At 25.9% G+C, this 14,269-nt stretch overlaps 1 protein-coding gene across 5 annotated transcripts in view; it reads right to left on the reverse strand.

The window, feature by feature from the left end:
• LOC136978679 (kin of IRRE-like protein 3) overlaps window positions 1-10,507 on the reverse strand; it is a 50,673-nt gene extending 40,166 nt beyond the window's left edge. For all 5 annotated transcript variants that reach the window (XR_010881269.1, XR_010881268.1, XM_067274428.1 and 2 more), the window contains exon 1: window positions 10,347-10,507. The gene's annotated coding sequence lies outside the window, so the exon portion shown is untranslated. The remainder of the gene's footprint in view (window positions 1-10,346) is intronic.
• Window positions 10,508-14,269: the final 3,762 nt, after the last annotated feature.

Consider the following 14,269-nt stretch of genomic DNA (forward strand, 5'->3'; position numbering starts at 1 on the left):
TATTTTATAATACAGCAATAGAATTTAAGAAGAATTTCCATTTTAGCAAATTATAATTTAAATTTTCTCATTTAATATTTTCATAACAAAATTACGAAAAGTAATCTAAAATTTTAGACTTATTTTTCAAATACAAAACAGAAAGTTTTTTTTATTTAAATAACTCGATAACGAATAATTTGAATATTTGTAAAATAAATAAATTAAATTGAGGATAAAATATATTTTGAGAAAAGAAATTTATACAAATTATGCTGTTTGGGTTATCAAATATTTATAAGTTGCGAATATAATATAAATTGTTATCATATCTAAGTTTCAATCAGTAGCTCCCAATCCTGATCCTCCTCATCAATCGTTAAAAAGGCCTGACTAGAAGATTGATAGTGAAGAGTTGCCTTAATCTGTCAAGTTAAACAGTGCATCTGAGTTGTCCAGAATTGTCCCTTTTTTTTCGTTGCTAAAATTTACTATTCTTAATAGAAAAAGTTGAGCAGTATATTGCGGTATCGGACTCCGATAAAATATATTTCCATTAATATAAAAATGAAAAAGAATATTCTAACATTTATGAATATATATTTACGATTCGTATTAAAATATTCATATCTTTTGACCTATTTGAAGTAACTGTGTATTCTTTTGTTATGGTAGAATATAAAAAATTCATTCGGTCGGAGTGATGTAAAAAGTACTCTTGAAACGGAATAGCAAGATAAGGAAATTTCAAACTTCCAAAATTTTGTTGACATTTTCAGTTAGACTTAACAGAATTTTCAATATTGTCGAAATGACGGTGAGAAATGCCAAAAATACAAAAAATACTTCTTAAAGATATTGCAATCTTCACATGATTTCACAAAGTGACAGTTAACTCCACCGTGACTGGAGAACACTTAGGACAAACATCAACGTGGGAAAATCCGGTATTGTTGACATAACGTCAAGTGTCTATCGCACTTCAGTGTTCATTGTCTCAAACTCTTCCCCTGTGACTGAAGAAACTCTCTAGGTATTACCACTGACTCGAAAATTCAGAAGTATATTTAGAATATTCGCATTATAGATATTAAAATGATTTATTCCTTTAGATTCTAACATTGATAAATAAGTTTGGCGCTCTTATCTTTCTACAATTGAAGAATAGCATACGATTTACATAAATCCTTCTCAAAGTCAATCTTTGTTTCTAAATAAATGATCCGTATTAAAATATTTATTCAATATTTAAATAATTCAAATTATACATATTTATCGGTTTTGCGTGTTGTTAATTTAACACGAATAGAGGTTAATAATATTTAATAAACATTTTTATTGCTAAGAATAAATTAAGTTTTAAACAATATTTACACATTTTGATTTAATTAGATAAATAATTCTTTCTATAAAAAATTAGAGGACTTACTTGCTAATAATATAACTTGCAATATTATATAAATAGAGGTTTTTTTCGTCATAAATCATCAATATCGTCCTTTTCCCAAAGCTTTTTCTCATACTTTTAATGGTCTTTCCATGGTTAAATAGTCTATACCATATATTTCCTTTTAGTAATAAGTCGTGATGTGGATCTCACCTTTATCCCAATAAGGCTTTGAAAATCATTCCGTGATATTTTAAGCTGATGAAATTTGATTCTTTTACCAATAGTATCTAATGTTTTGGTTCTATTCGTGTCTAAAACTTTCTCCTTGTTTTCTTTCAGAGATGGGAATACGTCCAAGAATTCCAAGAATATTTATTTTTACTCTAAAAATCGGATTGTTCCAATAGATCTATTACAAAAAATACTCAAAAACCAAAAGAAACTAACTACTATTAACCGAAAAAGTTAAATAAAATAAACATTTTACTAATATAATTATTTATAATTATAAAAGCAAAACTTTTTACGCCTATTTATTTCATCCACAAATTTCACCAAATTTCAATATCTGCTGGATAGCAAGAATAAGAAAAACTAAAATATCACTCCTTTCTTTAGGTATTTTCAAATTTGCGAGTGGTTTCATTCAAAAATTTTAAAAATGATCTTTTAAAATTCATTAAATAAAATATTTTCTTGAATATTTTAACAACAATAAAACTCATAATTAAAGATTCAAATATATATATATATATAAATTTAATAATTATCTATTGCTATATCAATTTAATAACTAAGCTATTTTAAAAAGTTGTCAGCAGTATACAAATTATTTGTTTTAAATATATTTTTCATCGTTACTCCTTATTAAGCTTTGCTCGGTTCTATATATTTTAATCTAGAAAGTATTCAGTTCGTTCTATAAAAATTTTGATTCTACCTGCTATTAAATATTACTAGTCTCTCCATTAGACGTCTCATTTATAGTCATTAGAGTTGTCGCGATAGATGAGACTTCGCATTAAGCAAAGGTATCTTCCCTACCTGAAGTCATTGTTGCCTTACTTATTAACTTCCTATAACGATTTGTGCAATTCCCCTCACAAAACTTATAATTATTGAACACATTCTTTGAAATTGCTTCGTTATCTACGATATTTAAATCAAAATATATCCGAAATCTATAAAAAGAAGTAAGAATGTAAAGTAATAGAATATTTCTATATCCTTCGATATTGTATCGCCGGATAACGCTGGTAAAAGTGATAAAATTCTCTATATTTTGAATATTTTACCTCAAAGTATTAGCATATATCCGACATTAAAAATTCTAGAACATTACGATTCGTTTTCAAGTTGCGGATTTCTTTATTATTGCTTCTTTTGGTCTGCTATCGTTTCCATCATAGGATTTTATTATGGCTATTTCGTATCTACTCTTACAGTAATATATTTTTTTTTCTAAAGTTATAACTACAGACTTCAATAACTTTACAGGAAAATATCTACCTGTTTATTTATGTAATTTAATCTTTAATTAAATAATAAAATAGTTTTTCAAATCTAAACTATAATCCATATTAATATTAATGTGCATAAACAATACTGTTGTATGTATTAAGCGAATGGAGAAGAAATAAATTTAACGTATTTATTTATTTTTTTATTTTGTATTCATTAACTTTCTACATTTTACGAATTTAGCCCGGAGTTATTTAGAAAGATATTTTCATTAATAAAACTTTAAATGTAGGAAGTTGTTTCGTTATCATTTAAAAGACTCACGTAAGGAATCAGAAAAGAATTTTTTAATAAGTGCACTACTTTATTAATAAATCTTATGCGGTAAATGTATTATTAATGCTCAATTTCTGGTCAAAATGAAACAATTCTTTTAAAGATTTATTGTAGAAGAAGAATTTATAAAAATTGAATATATGAAAATTTATCGAATTCTTTGAAATAATTCAAAGCTGTAGAACATAGCTAAAGGCTCAGAATTTCATGTTTCATCGATTGCATTGATCATGTGTCCAGTTAGATCTGAAAAGCCCATTTTTTAAGTCTTTCGATTGCTACATAAATGCCCTTGGCAGAAAAGATTCTGAAGAAAATATTTATATCAGAGACGAATAAATATTTAGAAAAAAAGTTGGCGTAATTGAAAAAATTCTTATGTAACAATAACCATGAAAATTTTTAATTTAACAAGAATTAAATAATTTTCATCCCGCTAAGAATTTCTATGGAATGGATTTCGATTTCATCAAGAATTTTGTTGTATTGATTCTTTTAAACGTACCGTTCATAAACAATTTTGTTAACACGTTAAAAAAGAATCTCAATTTATTTAGAACCAATAAAAAACTATTGTCTAATTAGAAAATTAATATTTTAGAAATCTACTCTTTACAACAAATATGATTTTTAACTTAGAAACTATGATTTCTAGCTAGTAATTGCATAATATAATTATTAATGTATAGTTATATAATAAAAATGTCATTATTATTATTATTTTTATATAGAATATTTTTATTTGCTCAATTTTATAGATTCGAAGAAAGCAAATATTTGACTTGCTGCATTTATATCAATATGTTCACTTTCATAGGAGCTTACAAGGCTGCATCAAGATTCTAATTTTATCTAAATGATTTGTGTATGTTGTTGAATGTGCTAGATAAATCTTTGGCATAAAGCATTATAATACGGTAAATACATAACCTTAATTCACACGTATTAAGAATTCAAATATTTGATCTTATAATTATATATTTGTGTAAGAATATGTGGTTATTATGAATAATAATTAGTTTAATTTTAAGATACACGAATTGATAATTCATTTACATTGAATAAAAATGATATAAATCTACTTTCTGCTTTATACAATAAACAATTTAATTAATAATAGCAATAATAAGCTGTTTAATTACTCAGTGTTTAAAATTGCGATTAAGGAGGAAATTTTTTTTTGTAAATAATCATCATTATCGGTTTCAAAATTCAGCTATAAATTTATGAAATTAAGACTGATTTTTAATAATTAAGGAATGTTAACTGTAATATTCTGCATTGCTATATTTAAACAAGGATCCATAACTAGTAAGTAACAAATGCAGATCCTTGTCTAAATATAATACGCATTAAGATACATATGCATTAATTTCCATAACTGATTTAAATTCCTGTGTAATTATAATGGTTTGAATGATATCGTCTTAAAGAAAAGACAAAAAACAAGACTAAACAGTAAATTTGGAGTCGACTTATTCTAGTTATACAAAATTTACATTTAACAGAAGCATTTTCTCTTCTTTTCGAAGAAAATTGGTCCAGATTCTTTTATTTTAATTAACTAAACCAATGTGATGTTTCTGAAGAATACGTCAATAACACTAAGTATAGACAACTTCTTTATAATTCTCTTCACAAAAGAAAAGGATTAAAGAAACTTCCATTTCGAGCTATCTGCTTTTTAAGGAGATTAAAAACTTCCTAGGAAACTTTACACAACGTAATCTATATCAATAAAAAGTTTCAATTTTATTAAATTGGTTTAACTTTAAATAATGATAATAATTTAAATCCAATTCTAGAATAGATTTATAAATTTTAATTGAAACGCACTTTCTTCATATCTCTGATTATCTTTTAATAGGAGAAAGCTGTTTAATGATACGTATCTCACTCCAAGTGGGTTATAATTAAATTTAAAAATTATTATGACGCGACATAAATTTGAAGTTATAGGCCCATATCCTGTTACAAACAAAACATGCCAAAATAACTACACGAAAAGATTATTCCTCTCACAAATTTAGCATTATTACTTTAAAATTATTAATATTTTCTATCTAATTATTAATCTAATTTTACTACGAATTTATGAAGATATTTTTGAATATATTTATTTTAAAATTTCAAATAATTTTATATAAATACTGGATTTATCTAATGTTTTTTAATGCATTTTACTGAAGATTTTACTAATGTATAATTTTTCTTCTGGCCTTTTCGTATGAGAAAGTTATGAACAGATTACTAAAGTCTCACTGCTGCTGTTTCAATCAATAGTTTCACACTTCTATTTATGAGAGATGTACGAGTTGGTCGATCGACAACAAAACTCCAATAAGACAAAAGTAGAAAGTAGAGAATACTTAAATAATCCTACATTTCAATATTTTATGGCAAAAGGATAGTAAATTAAACAATTTTATCCAAATAGGCGCCGCGAAATAAATAAAATTCCCATGCAGTCGATGATACTATAAAACAGGCAATAAAGACTAAATTTGATCAAAATGCAATCTATTTATCTAAGCTATGGGAAGAAGAATCTAGAAATAAGCTTAGATAGCTTTCTTACACAACTAATAGAGTTAGATCTAGTAATGATTGTGATTTATATTTACCGTTTAATGGCTGTTTCAGCTTATGTCCTACTACTAAACCTTTTCTGCTGAAAATAATGATATAAAGCAAGTAATATATATGTGATCTAAACGTATTTTAACTCGGGTTTCTGGAAAATATGGGTGTTGATAGCTTTCTCATACAATAAATACAGCAGGATCTATTAATAATTGTGATTTATATATACCTATTAATGGCTGTTTCATTTCACCAAAGAAAATTGTTTAGATTCTCTGTGGTAAATAAAAGAACTTCATTTATCCTTAATGATTTTTATATCCGAAAATATGTTCTCAATCTCAAGACCTAATCGCCTAAATTCGAACTGAATAAATGTTCTTAAAATAAATTTTCTCTTACTTCCAAGTTTCTCTACTGTCTTTTTATAGAACATAAAGATAACACGATCTGTCAACAAATTATTTCTATTTTAATTTTAATATTTGACCATTTTTCTTCAATTTTTGTCAATATTTCTTACATTAAACTCTCATTTTTCATTAATATTAGAATTAATATTTTTGTAAAATGGAAACAGATTGGATTTTCGTTTAGCATTTCCACTCGAAAACGAAATGCTAAACGAAATTCTTTTCTCGAATTAAAAATTAATTTGTAATTCGCATTCATGCCAAAATCTTTTACTAGTAATGGTTTTCTGCAATTAAGGCTTACAAATTTATTTTAAAATGTTTCGATTTTAAAACTATTTTAAATTATAATAATGAAAATACTATTAAATTACGGCTTTTAATTATATAAAAAACATAACTATTTAATGTAAGATATCCGAGTTATTTTACGAAAATATTTAGCGAAATTTAGAATTTTATACAATTGATATAAAAATTAAAATATCATTTTTAAGTAATTATAAATTTTTATTCACTTACACAAAGTTAACATTTTAAAACTGAATTTAATGATTGATGTTTAAAAAAATTAAAAACTTTCAAAATGTAAAACAAGAAAATGTATTTTTCTTTTTAAAATGTTAATTTTACTTTAAAAAAACATGGTTTTAAACTGTCAAATATTTAAAAATATTATGATAAACTGATATTTTAACTTTTAAAACGTATATAGTTTTAAATTTTATGAATTTAAAAACACTTCTAATATATTTTGTGTTTCTTATATGAAAATAATTATGTTTACACAATATTTAAAGGGATTTTTCTTTGTATGAAACATTTTAATATAAAATATTTATTTGTTTATGTAAAACTTTTCAGCTTTATATTAAAGATACGATTCATATATTTTTTGTTATATGCTTTGTCATACAACTTGTAACAATTCTTGTAAATTTATATAGGAAACGAACAATACCATATCTAACCCAATTTTTATGAGCCTTTAGGAATTCTCACATCTACTTATCAATGACAGCTAAGGGTAATAAATCGAAAATAACATTATTAAATTTATTATATGTAACAATTTAATAACCGTAAATGAAATATATAAGATTTTTTTATATATTTAAAAATACATAAAAAGTATAAATACTCATTATTTTTGTGAAATCAAATTTTACATTTTTAATTATAAAGAGAGAAAGTTAAAAAATTTCGAATATTTAAAAGAAAATTCACAAAATAGATTCGTATATTTAATAAAAAAAAAATCAAAAATATGCGGAAGAAATATCGGAAATTTTTAAATTTTAGGATTGATGTAATCTGATAGGAATTTATTTACATTTAGATTAGTTTATTAGATAAGACAGCAAAGCTTTATCACTTTTCTAAACTTTAAGAAATGTAGTAAAAAATTGAAAATACTGATTCGCCAGGGAACCTTATATCACATTTTTCCATACTTACGGTTAACAAAATTTTCTTTTATTTTTATTACGAAGCAATCTAATCCATCGCAAAACATGATATTGTCGCTTTATGTATATTCAGATAGTACATATTGCTGCTGTTTTATGCAAAACGTTGCAGGTTATAGTAGGTTATCACGACCCGCGACACGGTCTGATACAGTATGCCACACGGTCCATACATAATTTATAGTTTCATAAGCTTCAAACGTTAACTTTATATTAAGGTCAAATATAATATTTATTTTAAAAATTCTATAATATATTCCTTACAACGATAAGTTCTTTACGGCTCTCGGTGATTAAAATCGGTCATTTTGGACTGCGGTCCAGATTATCGCTTTATATGGCCAACAAATAAAATTTAATGGTCATTTTCATTCTTATTACTTAATCCTTTTAACTATACATAATCAAATATCTAATAAATGAAGATTTAAACTTTTAGAGCCGAAAATTTGTTTCTTCCAACTTTGCACATAATCTTCCTATTAAAAAATTAATACCTTCAACGAATATTTATAATTCATTGTTTGCAAATTGAACTCAATAAAATAAAAGACTAAAAAATATCCTTACTCTAATTAAATAGAGCGAAATTTACTAATTTCGCTAATAAAATATTTTAAATTATCGCCAGAAATTAAATTTTCCTCTGTTTTCAATGATAAAATAAGGGATAATCGTAGATGATTTTAAATGTTAATTGTTGTATATTCTCATTGTTAAATTTGCCTTTAGCATCATCCACTAACGTCATGAAAGCAAATAATCGTGGAGACATGATCTTTCTTCTATCAGATGAAATATTGTGTCAATAAGTTATTTCGGGGATAGAAAAAAAGAAGATTGTATCCAACGTGATGCTGTTAGGCATCAATTTAACGGGAAGATAGGCCCCGTGTTTCTGTTACAGCCACACAACCAATCACTGGTCTAATGGAATGTAGCAGAGGATAATTACCGTAAAGAGATAGTTACTGTAGTATCAGTTTACAATATAAATTCTTGCGCGAAAGAAGATATTATTTACGAGCCTTCCTTTACAACAAAATAAGCTTTTAATGTAGATTGCGTTTCAATTGCTCTATCATGAATAAAATTTAAAGTAAAATATAAAAACAAATATATTAAAAATGATAATGAATTAAAGCAAATAGAGAAAATGTTTAATTCAATAAAATTATTACTATTATAAACATCGTTAAGATATTTCCTTTTTATGTCTAGAGAATTCTGATTTAAATTCGACATTATATATTTTTATATTAAAATATCGTGCTCCTAGAATAAATGAACTAATTTCAAAATAAAATAAATGTAGTTTCCTCGAAATTTAAAATTTATTCAATGTATAAATTCAATTAAATGTAATCATAGTAAAATGACTTAATACAATTTTAAATCAAAGGATAGAAAATAAAAAGTCATTAGTATTTTAAAAAAGTGAATAAATATCATAATGCGATAAAATTATATGAAAAACTAATTTGGTTAGAAGAATTTCTTAGAAAAGATAAAAGGATAATCTTAATTAATGGTAAAAGAGTTTCAAAGTTGACTAGGTTTAGATATGCATAACATGACTTATAAAAAAGAGAACCTTTCCACGATTTATCTGGGATTATGTTCTTGTAAAATTGCGATTACTTTACGAGTTGTTTAGTTAAACTTGATAAGAATATTCACCATTTTCTTTCAAAAGTACACTAAAACATCAAAGAATTTACCGCAGAGGATTCTCACATATCAATTGATTCTACAGGAGAACAATTTGCTACTACTAAAGGAAAGCAATCAATAGGGTGAAAATATCTTCTTACAATGAATGTTTTGAAAACGTAGCAGTTGATAAATTTGTACAGTTAATAGAAAATTGATAATTTACGTTTGCCATAACGAAATCAAAAAAGACAATGGACTTCCAACAGTGCAATGACACTAATTTTTGGTTGTTGTCTGGATCTTTGCCTAAGTGCACCAACTTAAGATATAAGCAATTTTCTTGCATTAACTGCAAAATGTAAAATACTTTTTTCGGCTGTCTAACTTCTACATAAGTTGGCACTGTTTCGAGCAGTAAACACGCCAATGGAATTGATGTTGTTAGAAGAATATAACGTTTCTTCAGATAATTTCTTGCAAGGATTCAAATTCTTTCGATCATTAACAAGACGAATAAGATTTCTAACTAATGAAAAATTGGTGAGACTTTGAGGTTTATCTGCCCGGTAGATTTCTCCGACTGTAGATAGGCACTAAACAAGCGATCAATATGTCTCATTCAGCCAATTTCACAGAACTATTTCTGAATCAACATTATGTTCAGTATAATTTGCATTCACACACCATAAATTAAAATCTGTTCCGTTATTCAGTATCCAACCTTATAAATAAACCATTAAAATATTTTTTCGGAATATAATATCTTGAAAGATGATAAATTCATAATATCCACACATAAAAAGATATATTTTTTCAATTTATAAAAGAAATTATCATTTATGTGTATAAATATATTTAATCTGAAACTTAAGGTAATTGTTAACATATCAAATTAATAAATGTAAAAAACTAACTTTAAATACAGTAATGTTACTTTTATGTTGATTAATATTCTATAGACATAAAGCATAAATATTTAACGATTTAAAAGAAAATCGTATTTAAAGAAGTTTTATTTGAGAGGGGTTATTAAGTATCTGGTTAGAACACAATACTCACTGTATAATATCCTGGAAAGAAAATTCATAACCGAAAATCGTCACTAAATAAACGAATCACCATTCTTTGGTTTCACTACTTCTTTCAATGACTTTCCAGTTACTCATTTGGTTTTGTAGATAACCGATTTGGAACACACACAACGATCGTAATCGTCAATACACCGGTGTACTGGATAAGTGTGCTTCCTCTACTATCAGCAGAAGCATTTTATGTGGAAAACAACTTGGCCGCATAGTGGCGCTGGTCGACGGTGTAGCCCGTAACCGTTCACTACTACATTTCAGACATACACTGTAAAGACTACATAACATAAAACGCTTCCTAAATAACACGCAGAAATTATGCTTTGATTACAGACTATAGACTTAATACGTTCCTTAATTAACTTATTGTTTTATAATCTGTACTGTACGTGCCTATTTTTAGTGAATAATTACTTTTTTATTAAGTCTAAATATTATTCTTTAAAGTAAATGCTTTATTTTGTATAATGTATTTAATAAGGAAAAATTAATAAAAGTTTTAACTTGATCAGAAATTAATTTAGAAAGTTATAAAATTAGATTATTGATAAAATGATTAAATTTCTTAATAACTATCAACAGAAGTGCCGCTTCTTATCGAGATTAAGTAATAAGGAAAGCAGATATTGCTGGAACTGTCAGAATGTCATCGTCAAGAACGTTTGATTGTTTGAGGAGAACCGCAGCCTTTATGAAACAAATACCACTTAAATCGTTTCGCCGAGAATATATTAAAAGATAAATTGAATATCTTGTTATTTAAATGTAAATTAAATTCCAGCCTTAACTCATTTTTTAAAATTATTCTATGTAATTTTCAACACTATTTACAGTTATCAAAACCTAGAAAAATGAATAGATTGAGCGAAGCTTTGTAGACGAGCTTTATGGATAACAATGAATAAAAATACGAAAATTGAAGTAGAATGTGGTGGAGGTGAGCACAGCGTGGGTCTTTTGACAATTCTTAATGCTCTTTATGCAGCTACAAAGCGAGAAAAGGATGACAAATTGCGAAATGTTATACCGCATCCCGCTGATTTTCTTGTTAGACTGTCCACAGCTGAATTTGAAAACAATTGTGTTCAGCATCCAAATACAGTGTTGATTGTCTAGATGCTGGATCGTTTATAATATTGTTACAAATATATTTTAAAATAAATGACAATAACGTTTTTAAAATACAGAAAACAATAGTGCTCTTTGTAAACGATGCCTAACCTAATTATGAAAATATTTATGAAGCGTTATTTATTAGGTTTATATAATCATATATTTTACATATTAAAATATTTATTAAAAATATTTTAAAGAAATTATTAATTTCTTTGACAAATAATATAATTTTTTATTCTTTATTCATTTCCTCTTGACTATTTTATGTAACGAAATTGATTGAAAAATGTTTGTTATTTGAAAACGATGCTTATGACTACATAAAAATTTTATTTATGTAGATCTTTAAAAGATTTTACTCTTTGAAATATAGTAAGCATTTAGACATAGATAAAAAAAAAGATAAGAATATTTAGACGATTGTTACACTAATAACAATAAAAATAACGTTACGATAATGGTTAGGAGCTGCATACAGGTTTAACAGAGATATATTAGCAGCACTCAAGGTAGTAATCAGGGACACGTAACATAGAATCCCAAGGAATGTAGTAATCTGGTTAAATATAGTAATAATATTCCCAAGTGAAATAACAATCAAAGCGATAGGCTGTAGTGAGTAGGAACAATGAATGCATTAATTGCGACAGGACGGACTGACCTTACTGCTCTAAATGGTCGACCTCTTGCGCATTGGGCAAGGTCGATACACCAGCTTGAGTTTAGCCAGCATTCTGTTCGTCAATGTATCATCATGTTTGTAATTAAAATGTCGCTTCTGGCTCAACAAAAGCTCTGCTCCACATCTTTTAAACATAAAGAAGTTTATATATTAATTTTAAGAACGGTTTTATCAGTCTTGGAAAATTTTATTTTTGACAATACTCAATTAGTTTTATTTATTTAGATCATTTATAAAAGAATTATGAAATTTAATTTATAAAATAAAATGATTAATTTTAAATTAAATAAGTAAAATTTATTTACAACTTTTTTTATTTTATAACTTATAAAAATTTTTCTATTAATATATCGTAAATTCCTCTAGTTTTATCGATTTATATTGTATTTTGAGCACCTAATTTTTATGGGTTTTTTTTATTAAATTTTTATTAGATACTTCAATTATTATTTTTCTACGCTGTTTTTTCATATCGTAGTTTCTTCTTTATTTAGATATCAATTCTCTTTGTTATTTTAGGAATGAAATCTACTTTTTTCTTTTTTATATATTATTCATCTTCACTCTTTCAATCAATTAATTTCGTTCTTTCCTTCATCTTTCGTCTATACCTATTTTATCTAAAGTTCTATAAATATTTCTATAACGATTATTTATCTTAGCTTTAATTAATATATATATATATATATATTTTTTTTTTCTTTTATGTCTAAAAGAAGTTGAATTTATGTGTGTTTCAATGTATTAAATATTTATTTTATTTATTTATTTTTAAAATGTTTTACTTCTTCCCTTCTTTGAGATTTATTTACAGAATTTCTGTTTTGTATATCTTTTCTAAACATTGCTTACATTGAGCAACTGATAATCGTCTAGTTTCGTGCTGATTTGCAAAGCTAAATTTCTTGTTGTTATTATTATTCACTTTCGAGCGTGAAAAGATTTGTAGTAAATTTTAAATATGTTAATGTAGTAAGGCTACAATCTGAAAAACGGCTTACATTCTCTGAATGAAGTTAGCACAATGAAGTATGAGATTTTCACTTCTGCTTCAATTTCGCATATTGAAATACAAACTAAAAGGGAGATTTGTTAAAAGTTGAAAAAAGGAGGAAAAAATATACAATTAATCACGGTTTTTGTTGTTTAATTTATATGCTAACCATGCATTTTAATAATGTTTTTTGCATAGTTTTAATTTTGAAAGTAATTCTGATACGCAGAATTTGAAACAATAAATTTTACATCATTTTTATTTAATGATAGTTTTTAGGCAGAGAAACCACTTTAAAATATTCAGACCATCATTAGAATGCAAGTGATTTCAGAATCTTTGTCGTCTCGTCATATTTTATAACAAAACAATAAATAGGATTGCAGTATTTGTAAGGACGTGATCAGCATAAGACATAATTCAAAAGGAGAAAATGCTTTATATAATGAGAGTAGGTGGAGAATAACAAAGCTTCTCAACAGGACAAATGAAATTATCTGAGTACAAATGATCTTGGATTACACTTTCACGGTTTCGATAAAAAATGTATATATACATTGTAATTAGATCTAACTCAGCCGTTTAATTTATTATTTTTTGTTCGAAAAATGTATAATAATCGATAATATTGTATTTAAAAAATTTTAAATTATAATTCTGAAAATTTTTTAATCATTTAAATCAGTGGATTTAATAATTTAGAGAATTTCTAAAGTTACGAGAGAGAGAATTGTTTACAACAATGCTTTCTTCGAGAAATATGAGTCTTGTGGAATCAACTTATCAAAAATATTTCCACAGAGAAGTAACAATTGTTATAAATTCAAAATTTTTCCTTTAAAGCAAGCAAGAATGCAACATTCATGACTCGACGGCAGTTTGTCTTTATACAAGTTAAGTATTCTGGAAACAGCTGACTATGCAGTAATCTTCCTGTGGTCAGTGTCTCGATACTTAAGTGGTTCTTATTTTCATCAAGTTAGGTTAGAGCGAGGATATTTAGCTTGGAAGACGTCAGCAACACCGCTGGCTGAATAAACGATGGCTTGGGAGAAAGAGTCGTTTTATTCAAACACAACAATAGAAGGCAATGGCTTGAAATCTT

The sequence above is a fragment of the Centruroides vittatus genome, unplaced genomic scaffold (assembly GCF_030686945.1).
Source record: "Centruroides vittatus isolate TY-2023 unplaced genomic scaffold, ASM3068694v2 contig_549, whole genome shotgun sequence".
NCBI classification, from domain to species: Eukaryota; Metazoa; Arthropoda; class Arachnida; order Scorpiones; family Buthidae; genus Centruroides; species Centruroides vittatus.